This window comes from Prionailurus bengalensis, chromosome A2 (assembly GCF_016509475.1).
Source record: "Prionailurus bengalensis isolate Pbe53 chromosome A2, Fcat_Pben_1.1_paternal_pri, whole genome shotgun sequence".
NCBI lineage: Eukaryota > Metazoa > Chordata > Mammalia > Carnivora > Felidae > Prionailurus > Prionailurus bengalensis.
The window spans coordinates 45,428,581-45,443,057 of NC_057348.1; positions in this window are offsets into that span (position 1 = coordinate 45,428,581).

The window sequence follows — 14,477 nt, forward strand, 5'->3', positions numbered from 1 at the left end:
TTAAAAAAAAACAAACCAAGTTTCAGTTTTACCATGCTTGGGAGCATGGCACAGGTGTCGAAATGTTAAATAAGGCTGCATCTCCAGAACATCATAGTAATTGGTGGATTCAGTCAATTTTGTAAAATCCTCTGCTTTCCTTATCATTCGGGGAAAACATGGGCAGTCAATTTCATCCCCTGAGGAATAACTTCTATTTCCATTGAACCAGCTGACCAATCCAGTCAAATAAGTGGTTTACTGTTTTTTTTCTCTGGTGAAATAATTAGTTGTTTAATTGAACTGAACAGATTTATAGGTTTCTTGGGTATGCATGCACAAAGCCACAATGAAAATCAATGGCTCAGTGTGACCATATAGATGAAACAATTTGAATGAAAAATTTTTTCCCACTTGCAATTAAGTTTTGGCTAAGTTTCTTATCCTTGTGGGGCTTTGCTCCACTCAAAATGTGCTGGATATTTTGGAGGAATGATCAGGAGTATTATTATAAGGTAGTGGGAGTGGAGTAATGAGTGAGTTTGTCATAGGCTTGGTGGAAGACATATATTTATGCGTATAGAAATTAATGCACCTGCATCAAGATTTATAGATATTTTATATGCAAATGCTTTTTAATGTAAAACACAGCTCTAAGTACTACAAGTGCACCCAAGATGAAAATGACACTCTCTACCTTTAGTGAGAATACCAGTTAAGAAACTTCTATCTGCTAGAAAGAGAATATACTGTTTGGGCTTAAACAGTTATAAAAGACAAAGAATATATCATTCACATGACTAGAATTTTTGAGAGAGGGTAGTTTTTGTGTGTGTGATTTAATAAATGACTTAATTATGACACAAAAGACAACATCCTAGAGTAGGTTTAATTAGGTTCTAACAAAATACCTGATAGCCAGAAAAGAGGAAGTCATGGCCAGCTACTGGTTAAGTCAGAGGCCTATCTTGGCAGCAAGTCACAAGAAGCCAGATCAAACCAGACAGGCCCAAGATGGTGGGTGCCATGACTGGAAACCCCTGACCAAATAAGGAAGGACAGAAATCCTTCTTCCAAGAAATTCCTGCCCCAAGTAATGAATTTTCCACCCCTAGTTCATAGCTGTCAAAAAAAGATAGAAACTCAAACCCTAGGGGACACAGCTCACTGGCCTGTGCATGCTGCCTGCTGCTAGTGTGCTCTCTCTCGCTCATTCTCTCACCTGCACTCACACCTTGAGAGTGCACTCTCACTTTAATCCACTTTCCTATTGGCCCCACTCAACTACTGTGTCTGGTAAATCCTTGAACTCTTCCCTCTTGCCAGGAGACCAAGACCCTTCAACAACATCTTTGGGATGGGCTGGATCAAGGCCCCAGAGCCCAGGTTCTCCCTAGTACATCCAGCAACAACAGCTTCTGGTATTATTCATTCTGATATCCTCAACATGAGATCCACCCTAAGTTAAGTTCCTCTTTTGGTTACAAGGTGACTGTTAGGACAACTATAATTATATACTGTTTTGCTGATATCTAGTATTTGAGTGAATATGAGTCAGTGAATATGTGAATGAGGAGGGAGAGATCAGGGGAGCTAGTGAGAGAAAGAAACTGTGGGGAAAGAAGGCAAGAGCACAGAAACATTTCAGTGAAACTCTCCCCTAATTCTAGAAGGTAAGCCTTTCTTTTTTCTTCAGTGGGGCCAACTTAATACAGCTGTCCTAGACTAAGAATCTATAGCAACAGCAATGCCAGGTATTGTCTTAGAAGATTCAGTGATTCATTGGCCCCCACCTCCATATCAAAGAATATGCATCTTTAGTGGAGGACAGGACACAGAAATAAAATTGTGACTTCTCTTAGAAAGTAAGAAGAAAAGAGATAGATGTTGGGTAATGAAATAATAATGTCTTCTATGACTTTGCAATTTACTTATTTTTGCACAGTAGCAGGGAAGAAGGTAAGAAAGACCTACAAACAATTATAACACAAGACATAATATAATAAGTAAACATCTTCATCAGTCACTTGGTGTTAAAAGTGAATCATGCCTTCCATTCCTGAAATAAATCCTTGTAATTCTGAGTGGATATGTTACCACCAGAAATACTCACTTTGTGAATGCTAGTTTGAACAGATCTCTGTATTCCTCTGGAATTATGTTTTATTTTGGTTTTCTTTTTGTAAGTACTCAGAATGCATATTGACCTTTTAAAATTTATTAAAGATTTTTCTCTGATTTATGGCCACTTTCCACAAAGTACTAAAGGTTTCAATTACTGCAGAGGAATTACTATATATCCAGTGAGCTAGAATTACCCATTAGTTACATGACTTGTTCTCACACATCAGCTTGTCTATGTGTTCAATTTGAATATATGCCTCAGCAAAATTTCAAATCAAAGCATGTCATGGACTATCAGGGTCATCTGCAAACAGTCAAAACCACTTACATCAAATCCATAAATGCCAAGGGTCCTCAATACAAACGTAAGCTATTAATACATTTCATGAAAGAAGTTTGAACCAAGTATTATGGAAACTTGAAAAAGAAAAATCATTTCCCAGCAGAGTAACTAGAAATATTAAAGCAAATTGTCATTTGCTCATGGCAGATTTAGAAGCTTATTTTGCATCTTCTAGGATGATGATTTGATGTGGACAACCAAACAGTTCCCAGATATGTACTATCCACATTAGCTTAAAAAGGGAAAACAATTCTTCATTTAAACAATAGCTTTTTGAAAAGGAAATGGAAACACATTAGACTACCTTTGTCTCGAAGACATATTTAACTATGCTTCTAAAGCATTCTTAGGAAGTACAGGGAACAAATGTGCTATCAATAGGGAAACTATTTTCAACACACAATAAGCAGATGAAGTAGGTCAGTTTTCACAACAATCAAATTGCTTGCAAGATACAGGGCATTTGCTTAAATCACACGTAGAGCAACAATTCCAGAGCGACAATTCATAAAAGATGGAGAAGAAAAAGAATTACCTAGAAAAGGTCTCTTGCCTCTCTCCATGGTATTGCAGGCCAGTGGCTGAACCCTAACCCAGTCTTGAAGACTCACAGCTTAAACCTACAATTCTTTTCTTGGACCATACAGCCAACTTCATACAGTGATCAAAATGGATAGTTAGCATGTCTAATTAAGCAGTTATACTGTTAGTTAGTTCTAGAGGAGTATCAGGTTAAGTTAGATTGTAAACTCGTCACCAAAGGAGAATTACTTACTCTTTAAAGTTTCCTTCAGCCTTGACTTACATAGACAGGATAACTTTGCAGTAAGAAATTAACTTCTAATTAACCAGGAGATTTGGCTGTCTCTGTATAAGAAAAAAAACACAAATATTTCAGACTTCATAATAATTTGGAAAGGAGATAGTAATAAAAATATGTGCAGCTGTTTTTCAGAACACCTGGAAATAAAAGTTACTAATGCTTAGTTAGCTGTAAATATAAGAGATAGGACTTCAGCTTTCCTTATGAAAATCTTTCCATATACTATCTGGAAACCACTACTTTGTTTCACTAAAGCACACTTGAAATATATGAGGTCATTTAAATAAATTCACTTCCTCTAAAATAAAAAAAAAACAAAGCTAGAAGGAATGATTATTATTAAACACTCCTATCTTTGAGTTTACTTTAATGAGAACTTTACACCTAACACCTAGCTGAGAACCTACCTGCAATGAGGGAATGACTTCTTTAATAGGGCTAAAAAAGAGCATGGAGGCACTCTGGGGTAGCAAGACTGAGTGGGTCAGTAGAGTAGGGGGTACTTTGGGAACCCTGACAGTTCTTAGGATCTACAGACCAGTGAGGAATATATCAGATGAATTTCCTAAGGTGAGGTATGCACACCTACCACCAAAGAAGCTAAGAGATACAAAATGGGGACTCTCAAAACTAACCTATCTCTTTAAAAATCATTGCTTCCTCCTGTGTTGTTAGTTGCCTACGGCTTTACGGATCCAAGCATCATTAGAAATTTATTGAGCACCTACTATATGCCAGGCACTCTACAATTACCTTACACAGATTATATTACTTAATCTTTAAAACAGTGGTAGGTATATACTCCATGCTTTACAGACAAGACAACTGAGTAATCTTATACCACTTAACTTGAAATGACAGCATTATAATGTGAACCCATTATAATGTGTTCTGACTTCAAAGACAATGTCCTTAAAATATGTAATATTTTCTCTGGGTTCCTATTCACATTCAATCTGACCTTCTTCCTATGTGGCTATAATTGTGGCTCATCTTAATTATTTTCTGTCCTCATAGATCCTTTATTCTAGAAATTCTTTATTATTTTCTGATCACAACTTTTTCCTCTGTGACCAATCTCTTTTGGCTAAGAGCTAAAAGTCTGCTGCATTAGCCTGTTTTCAGTAACCTTGGCTAATTTGCCCCATACCAACAACTAATTTCCCAAATCCTTGATCTGAAAGAGAAAGCATGTAAACATGGAAGAAGGGAAAGAAAAGGAAAGTTGATGGGGCCAAAGTCAACATTTTACTTTTAAAATTAAACCTAAGGTTAGTAGGTACTAATATGGTAGCATCTTTGGAAGTCAGTGTGATGCCATGACCTTCAGGTAAGTTACTTAACTTCTCAGACACACTCAGTTAACAAATTATATTTGAAACCTACTTGGAAAAATTAACATATCCCCTGCTCTCATGGGAACTACAGTCTACAAAACAGTGAATAATAATCAAACTCTTGAAGAATAACTGAAAATTAATAGCTCATAATAAGTAGACATTTGTTTAAATTCCATTTACTACTTCTGGGTAGATATCAAATACTATTGATTCCAGTTTAGTTTAATCTAAATCATGCCTCTAAATTGTTATTACCAGTATTTGAGTTATGAAACCAAGGCAACTATTGATGTCTTCCTTCATCCTTACAAGTCCAAGCCTAAGTACAGAAGAAGCAGAAGAAAGGTAAATTGACAGAAGTACCAGACTGAATTGCTAGCGAGTGCTTTTCCTGTACAGAAATTGTAGGACTTTGTTGGCCTTATTGCACCTAGAGTAAAAGCAAGGTTTTTGAAAAAAAATGCAAAGAGCTAACACTTTAACAAGCTTTTATTCTACTTGGAAAAATACCTACAGCTATGGCATCATAGTATGTTCCCAATGACATGCAGAGAGACGCCTCTGTAAGTAGCCTTAAGGTCTATCTCTAGATGGAATGGCCCAAGTAAAGGACACTGTTCTAAAACTTAGAATTTTATGAGATTCCACCTAACTATGGGTGCATAAAATACCCTCTGAGTGTGAAGTATTTATTGGTGTAAAGGGTATAACCTCAATTCTCAGACAGACAGGATTTGTCCAATATAAAGTTAATGCTAACATTGCTGGTCAGCACAACTCCGTCTCAAAATATCAGGCTCCTGCCCCATTCTCACGGACTCATTTATGTCTTTCCCATACAATTAAGTGAGTTTTAATAAATATATATAACTTAGTACTCAACATATTAACCAAGATAAGTGAAATTCCCATTACCCCCCAAAATTCTCATTCCTCATTCATGTGGACAAAATCTTCCTAAGTTTTATTGACCTAACAGCACAAATTTAAAGAAAAGTTCAAGTTAGTTTATAAAACTGTATAGAACATTGTTTATGGTCCAAATATTTAAATGCCCTCTCCAGTGTTGAATTAATCAACATCAATTCATTTATTATTTAACCCAACTGCACATATCCCTTATAATCTCATTCAACTGTTACCAGTTTTGAGTGTTTACTAGTGAGTTAATAAAGGCTAGTAAAAGTGGAATTTTTTTGTTTAAGTCATTTGCTATTTGGGGAATGTTTTTTACTTTAGCTGTGATTTGCATTTTCTAAACCTTCTCTAGGTACTTTGCTGAAGATTAATTGTCTATCAGGTTTATGTAAATAGGAGAACTAAGATTCCTGTGCATATTCATTCATAAATTTAAAACAATGTTTTCCACCAGTTAGCTCTATAAAAGGGAAATAGACCTTGACTAGACGTAATTAGGCATTTGTGTTCTCCATAACTATAATTTACTATTAGTGTTTGAAGAACCATCAGTTCTCGCTTACTCTGGTAAGTGACAATAAGTGAGGCTAAAGTAAATTCAAATCAACACTCCTGGGTCACCTTAGTGAATTTATGGAGCGTACCGTAACATTATTTCAAACAACTGTAATTTTGGTCCTGTTGTGCAATAACTGAACCACAGTCTGATTTGTCATTTTGTATATCCAGTAATACTTAAAGTGCATGTCCTCAGGAAAGATGAATTTGAGTGCATCCATGGTTACATGGTAGGCGGTTTGTACTCTGATTTAACACATGATGCTCAAGGTGATCCATGTGGTGCAACTGTCTGCAGAGTCAAACACGAATTGTTCACTCTTTTGAGATGCTTCAGTAAAAGACTGAAAATATTGTGTGGCATATAAACCATTAGATTATAACTATGTGTAAACACATAGACAAATATGGTTTTCTAAAGCTAGAAATCAACAATAATGTAGGTTTTAAGTTAGCATAATTCTTACGTTATATGGAGTGTCATTTTTAGAAAATTACAATCATACAAAACATAATGGGAAAATTAAATAAAAATACCTTGATGCTTAAGGTTTTTAAATGGTGTCACCTCTGCCTGAATAGCTTTTAGAACATGTAGATTCAGCAGAGACTGGACCCATGGGACTTTACTTCTGTGCCCTTCAACCTGAACACCTCTGTTTTACCTAATGAATTATCTAAAGTTCTGTTGAGAGAATGAATAAGAGAGTAGATCACTGACCTAGGTCGTATGTTAGAAAGCAGGTGGACCATGGGGCATCTGGGTGGCTCAGCTGGTTAAGTATTTAACTCTTGGTTTGGCTCAGGTCATGATCTCATGGTGAGTGAGTTCGAGCCCCACATTGGGCTCAGCAATGACAGTGCAGAGCCTGCTTGGTTCTCTTTCTCTGCCCTCCCCCACTCTTTCCCTCAAAAATAAATAAACTTCAAAAAATACCATTAGAAAAAAAGAGAAAAACAGGTGCACCAAATCCAAAGTGTTCCTTAAAGGAGGTTCCAGAACTCTAGTAATCTGCAGATTTTATAAACTTGGTTGACTAACGTTTTTAATTTACATAGATCCAAAGAAGCAAATCTGAGATGGGATAGCAAAATACAGACAGTAGGCACATTTATTATCTCTTAAAGCAATCACTGATACAAAGCTTTAATAATCAAAACACTTCTCGTGCTAGCACGGGGATTAACATATAGGCCAATGGAATAAAATTGAGAGTCCAGAAATTAACCCCTATATCTTTGCTCAGGTAATTTTTGACAATAGTGCCTAGTCTATTTAATAAGTAGAGCTGTATCTTCAATAGATGGTGCTGAGACAAATGGATTTCAACATGCATGATGATAAAGTTGGACTCTTATCCCATACCATATACAAAGATTACCTCAAAATATATCAATAACCTAAAGAGAAGAGCTAAAACCATAAAACTTTTAGAAAAAAAATGTTAAATCTTTACAAACTTAGATTTGGCAGTATATTCTTAGACATGTCACCAAAGCATAAGTAGCAAGAGAAAAAAAAAGATAAACTTGTCCCCATCAAAATTAAAAAAAAAAAAATTGTGCATCAAAGGGCATTACCAGCAAAATAAAAAGATAACCTACAGTCTGGGAGAAAATATTTGCAAATCACATATCTGATAAGGATTTGATATCTAGGGTATATAAAGAACTCCTACAACTCAACAATAAAAACAAATAACCCAATTCAAAAATGGGCAAAGGCTGTGAATATAAATTTCTCCAAAAACATACACCTATCACCAATAATCACCTGAAAAGATGCTGAACATAATTAGTCATGAGGGAAATGCAAATCAAAACCACAGTGAGACTCCCCTTTCTATTTACTATGATGTCTATAATAAAAGAAACTAATAAGCATTGGCAAGGATGTGGACAAAATGAAACCCTTGTGCACTGCCAATGTGAATGCAAAATGGTACAGCTGCTGTGAAAAATAGTTAAAAATTTCCTTAAAAAGTTAAAAATAGTCACCATAAGACACATCAATTCTACTCTTAGTCATGTACTCTGAAGAATTGAAAACAGAGACTCAAATACATATACAGACATCTTCACATAAGCCCTATTCCTAATAGCCAAAAGATGGAAAGAGCCCACGTGCCCATCAACAGATGAATGGATAAATAAAATATGATGTTATACGTGTAATGGGATATTATCCAGCCTTAAAGAGAAAAGAAGTTCTGGGGTGCCTGGGTGGCTCAGTGGGTTGAGCGTCCAACTTCGGCTCAGGTCATGATCTCACGGTTTGTGGGTTCGAGCCCCGCGTCAGGCTCTGTGCTGACGGCTTGGAGCCTGCTTTGGATTTTGTGTCTCCTTCTCTCTGCCCCTCCCCCGCTCTTGCTCTGTCTCTCTCTCTCTCCAAAAGTAAATAAACATTTAAAAAAAATTTTTTAAGAAAAGAAGTTCTGATTTTTAAACTCATTTTACAGACAGAAAGAAAAATAGGTTTAGCAAGGTTTTAACTCGTGACTTCTAGTTCATAATCACAATCCATACTCTATAGTTCGTACAAGAGGTACATGGCTGAGCTGGCAACAAACATGGGTCTGTCTGCCTGTATTCTTAACCATTCTACAGCCTCATTCCATTTCAGGAAGTATAAGAGCACTGTCACCACCAAAAGAATGGGAGCCAGTGGCATTGTCAACTGAGCTGGTCATTGAACACCCTGGATGAGAAAGAAGGAAGAAAGTCAGAAATGTTCCGTGTATTCTCATTGCAATCACAGTAACTGAGGTTTCCTTTTTACAGTTGTTTCATTGGCATACAAGTGGGATTTCTTGCTTTCCCTCTGACAACAGGCACTGTGGAAGGATCAAGGGAGACAGATGTCATGTGAGCAGGACTGCAGTGCAGAAAGTATGCGTGGTGTACAGGAACTCTGGCCAGTCTTCAGCACTGCAGGCCTCCTTTCTGTCATCAGTGAAGCAAGGGCCTTGAGGACATAGGGCTCTTGTTCAAACAATCTGTGCTTTGATACTATGACACTATAATGAGCTGAGTCTTCCTTCCCTGCTTCTTCGGAGATGAGCTTTACTAATTTTGTGCCAGATTCAAGGTAGTAATTAAACTGAATTCACCAGTAGCTCTGAGTGCGTGTTTGCAGCTGGCATCCATGCTGCCTAGTTACTGCTCAGTTGTGCCAGTTATAAATATTTACTGTGTCATATATAAATATCACTCATCTTTTTTAAAAAAAGTTTATCCCTTGCATCTAGTCTTTCAGTGATTGCTTTTTTTAATTGTAGTAAAATATAAAATTTGTCATTTTCATCATTTTTAAATGTACAATACAGCAGCATTACTTACATTCACATTGTTGTACAAACATCATCACTATTTCCAAATCTTTTTCATCACTCCAAACAGAAACTTTGTACTCACTGAGCAATAATTCCCCATTACCCCAACTCCCAACCCCTGATAATCTCTACATTCTGTCTCTTGGAATTTGTCTATTCTGGGTATTTCCTGTAAGTGGATTCATGCAATATTTGTCTTTTTGAATCTGGGTGGCTTCACCTAGCATAATGTTTACTACATTATGTAGCATAATGTCCCCCATTCTCTTAGTGGTGACAGTGCTCTTACACTTCCTTAAATGGAATAAGGCTATAGAATGGTTAAGAACACAGGCAGATGAGGCAGGGGTGGGGGCACGCCTGGGTGGCTCAGTTGGCTAAGCATCTGACTTTGGATCAGGTCATGATCTAGCAGTTCCTGAGTTCAAGCCCGTGTCAGGCTCTGGGCTGACATCTCAGAGCCTGGAGCCTGCCTCGGACTCCGTGTCTCCCTCTCTCTCTGACCCTCCTCCACTTGGGCTCTGTCTCTCTGTCTCTCAAATATGAATAAATGTAAAAACAAAATTTTAAAAAAAGAGAGAAGGGTAGTGATTTATCCTTCTGAGAACACTTTGTCTCTCCCTCTCTCTCTCAAATATAAGTAAACAAAAATAAATAAATAAAATGTCAATGTCTTACATGTCATCAGCATCCAATTAGTGGTAGCTACATTAATTACACCTCCCCCACTTTCCAAACGCTGCCATCACCACATCCTCAGACTGGCTATACCTGCATCCACAGGGGAGTCTCCGTGTAACTCCATTCTACTGCACTTCAAGTCACCTCAACGTCCTACTCTGAAAGTTAGGATCTTTCCTCTCACTTTGCCTTCCTTCACAATTAAAAATCTTGTTTGCCATCTGACTGTTCACGTACTGGTTCTGGCATTGCAAGAACATACCAGTTCTCTACTAACTGCTGCCCCTCTCAAGACCTTTTCCCCAACTTTTAGGGGAGAGTAGCATCAGCACAAAGATCTGACTGGGAGATGCTGAGCGAACTTCATGTAGCTAATACTACACCTTTTTATAATTTTCACACAGAAGAGATGAGAAAGAGGCTATCTGAGACTGACGTCCATTCAATGACTGACATGGAAAACTCAGTTCTCATACTTTTGAGGCTATTCAAGCCCAATCATTAGCCTAATAAGTCTTACACTTGATTAGGATTAATGAGGAACATGAACTCTCTATCACTCCTAGGTTTCTAGGGGAGACACTGATGTATGGCCCAGAAACCACAGAGGGAGGAAGTTACCTCAGGAAAGCAATCAGACTACATTTCTTACCCCTGTCCAGCCTTGACCTTTAAAACACAAACATTTGAATTCTTCTGCCAAATACCTGCATGTGACTAAGCGGTACATGAACTTACATCATGACTTTATAAAATAACAGGTCGTCTGAGGAACACGCGTAGGAAAACAAGGCCTAGGATCAAACACAAACAATGGAAGCTCCAGTTCTAACATCAGAGCAATCGACGGCTGTATCACTGGGGACAACATGATTAAAATCAATATGAATGTCTCAAAATGAATCCACAAAAAGAGTCTAACAAAACACTGACAAAAATATACTTCAGGTTTTTTCTGTATCTTTCAGAAATTAACGAAAAAAACCCCAATGTTAGTATTTCCAAACTCGTCTTCTGTATGTATTCAACAGAGTTTCATCTTAGGCATAACTTTTGATACTTTGTTGAAATGCACATTAGAGTACAAAAGCTTTAAGGATTATTTTACCATCTAACTTAAAAGATCAATTTTTAAGGACTCCAAGAACCTTAGGTAGTGACTATTTTAGTTCACTGATTTAAAAAAATTCACTTTTATGAGGTGAAATACAGATAATTCAGTGACTAATACAACTACTTCCAGGGTTCTAGCTTCAGATACCCTTTAATACAGGAAACAACAGATAACCTCAAGACTTACCATTTTTGACTCTTCTTACCTCTGTTGGTTTTGTTGAGAATATTTTTCACTGCTTGACTCCTGTATCACCGGGTCTATGGCACACTCTTTCATCAACCTCAGTGGCAAAACAAGGTCTAACTAACAGTTTTAACTGTGGTTACACTGTTATTCTGGGATTGCTCTGTTTAGAGTAGTCAGAAAAATAGACTATACCAAGAGGCCACATTTGGGTCATATTCTCACCCTTAGAGCCAGGGATTCAACCTCATCTAATACATGAAGACAGAAAACAAGAATCCAAATATTTCAGGCTGTTGTTTCCTAAAGACCAAATTCTGAGCAGCCAGAAATACAACTTGACCTTTGGCCCAGGTCAATTATTTTTCAACATGGAAAAATATTCAGAGTTGCCATTTCAGTTTTTCACAGTGACTAGGAGCCCCAGAGTAATAACATCTCTCTGTGCTGGTGCTTCTCCATCTGTGACCTCAGAATATTCAGTTACCTGGCTTGTAGGCACACTATTTACACTTAATGCTAGTAAAATGCTCAGGGCCCAAAACACACTATACAAATGCAAAGTATCAATATAAATTGTGCTAAAAGAGGTATTCCCCCGTTAACAGAAGGAACAGCATGCCTGCAAAGATACATCAAATGCTATAAAAGAAATGCTAATTTCTTTTGCCTTCTCACCACATAATTTAAAAATTGCTTTACCCACATCCTATATTTTAGAGGTTATATTTTTTCTCAGACGTCTGCACTTCAATCACTTGACTTTCTAAAGGTTATCAAAACACAACTTTTTTTTTTAACTGAGCCACTTCTAGAGGATGACAGAAGAGTTTGTTAGAATTCCAATACAGTGACAAAATTCTCTGTGCCCTCATTCACAGCCCTGAGAAAAATTGATTTTTCAAGTGCCTCTGGTAAAAGATTACAGTCATTTGGGTTTTAGTTGTTTTTTTTTGTTGTTGTTATTGTTGTTGTTTTTTGTCTTTTAGAGAAATAAAAAGAAGTGGTTTGGGCTAAAGGTATAAATTCACCTTTTTAGTTACAGAACTGAATTTAGATCTTTATAGCACATAGAGAAGATGAATGAAAATCCAGCACCACACCCAAGTGCCAGGGTGAAAGGTAGAAATCTCACGTGATGGGTGATCAATGAGACAGTAAAGGTTAGAAGAAGTACGAATGTGAATGCAAAAGAGCAAAGGACAATAGAAAAGACTGTAAAACCAAAAAAAAAATGTTTTTTGGTCATTTCTTTTATAAATCACAATGTAAAATGATCCATGTGTAATGAATTATCTGTTGCAACTGTCAGTGTTTCTTCAAGGCCAAGTCTAAACATTTTCAATTCCTGACCTGTTTAAATGTTTTTTGGTGGTGGTGGTTTTCCTTTTTATTTTGTTTTCATTTTTGTTGTGTTGTGGCTTTAGTAATAAAAACCAATTGTGGACTAAAGTGTTAAGGAATGGGGTAGAAAGATAATTTCATTAACTAAGAGTCATGACCATTAAATAATAGTATACCAGGGCACATGGGTGGCTCAGCCAGTTAAGCATCAGACTCTTGATTTCGACTCAAGTCACATTCTCACTGTTTGTGAATTCAAGCCCTGCGTGAGACTCTGTGCTGTTGGTGTGGAAGCTGCTTGGGATTCTCTCTCGCCCTCTCAAAAATAAATAACTAAGCTTTAAAAATGGTGTACAATAAAGCAGGTTACAAAGCAGCATGTGATATAATCCATTCATTTTAAAAAGATGGTATATTATAGTAGCTAGGACTTAGATGGCACTTCCCCTGGGCCAGGAATTGTTCTGAATGATTTACATTCATTAACTCGTGTAATCCTCACTCTACAGATGATACCAATTACCATGTGATAAATGAGGAAACTGAGGACAGAGACAATCAAGTGATGAATGAGTGGATTCGTCAATGGATAGATTCTCCATTTTGGCATTTAAAAATGATAAATATTTCTCGGTGAAAACACATATCTTTATAATCAGGAAATAAATATCAATAGCTATTGTCATTCTGGGGAAAATGTTTTATATTCTGAACACATTCCTTTCTGGTGATTCATTTATCCTGTTGACCATCTTACAGAGCCAAATCAAAGTTAACCAGCTCCAAGTGGATGGAAATCCATCTTCTCACCAGCCTTTTTTCTCGTCCTCATTCCCTTTCTTGATAAGTGGTGCCATCCAAAAGGGAATAGAGGGAGTAACCTCAGATGAAGTTCAACAAACTCCATTTTACCACCTACCTGGTTCTCAAACTCAAGGTTTCCTCCTGTTTGCCTTTTCTCTCTCCCCCATCATCTACACCAACCAAGTGAAAGCTTTCAGCATTTCCTGCCAGGATTATTGCATTTGACTGATCCTATTCCCTCTATACATGATACTCCTATCTTCCCTCCATCCTTCTAATTTACCCTCCTTCTTGCCAACAAAGCTACCTTTGTGGAAATATGATCATATAGTGCCCCAGCTTAAAATAACTGAGTTTCTCACCCTTATGAAAAAGAGATTTCTTAGCATTAAATAAAAGGCCCTCCATGATCTGGATCACACTTACCTTTCTTGTTTACAGCACAAGCTTTCCATTTACTCGGTTTACTCATGAACTGCATGGGTTTTTCTGTGCTTATACAACCATATACAAAGGGCACCCATCTCCAGAACTTCACATGTGCTATTCCTTCTGCCTGAAATGTCTTCTGTTGGATTTAAATCTTTCTGGCCTTAATTCCTAAAACAGAGACTAGTATATGTTCATTATTCAGTTAATATTTATGAAGCACTTACTATGCATCAAGCAATTTGCCAGTGCTGGTGCTATTAGAGCAAACCTAAAAAGACCTGGTCCCTGCAAAGAGAGACCAACTCACCTCAGTTTGCCTAGTACTTTCCTGACTTAAGCAGCTAAAGACTCAAGTTCCAGGAAACCCCTCAGTCCTGGACAAGCCAGTGCAGTTGGTCATATCATTCCTATACCCAGTGAATTTAACATTCAACCAAGAGAAATGGCTTACTAATGGAAAATGAATAAAATAAGAAAATGAGCAAATGAATAATTTCCT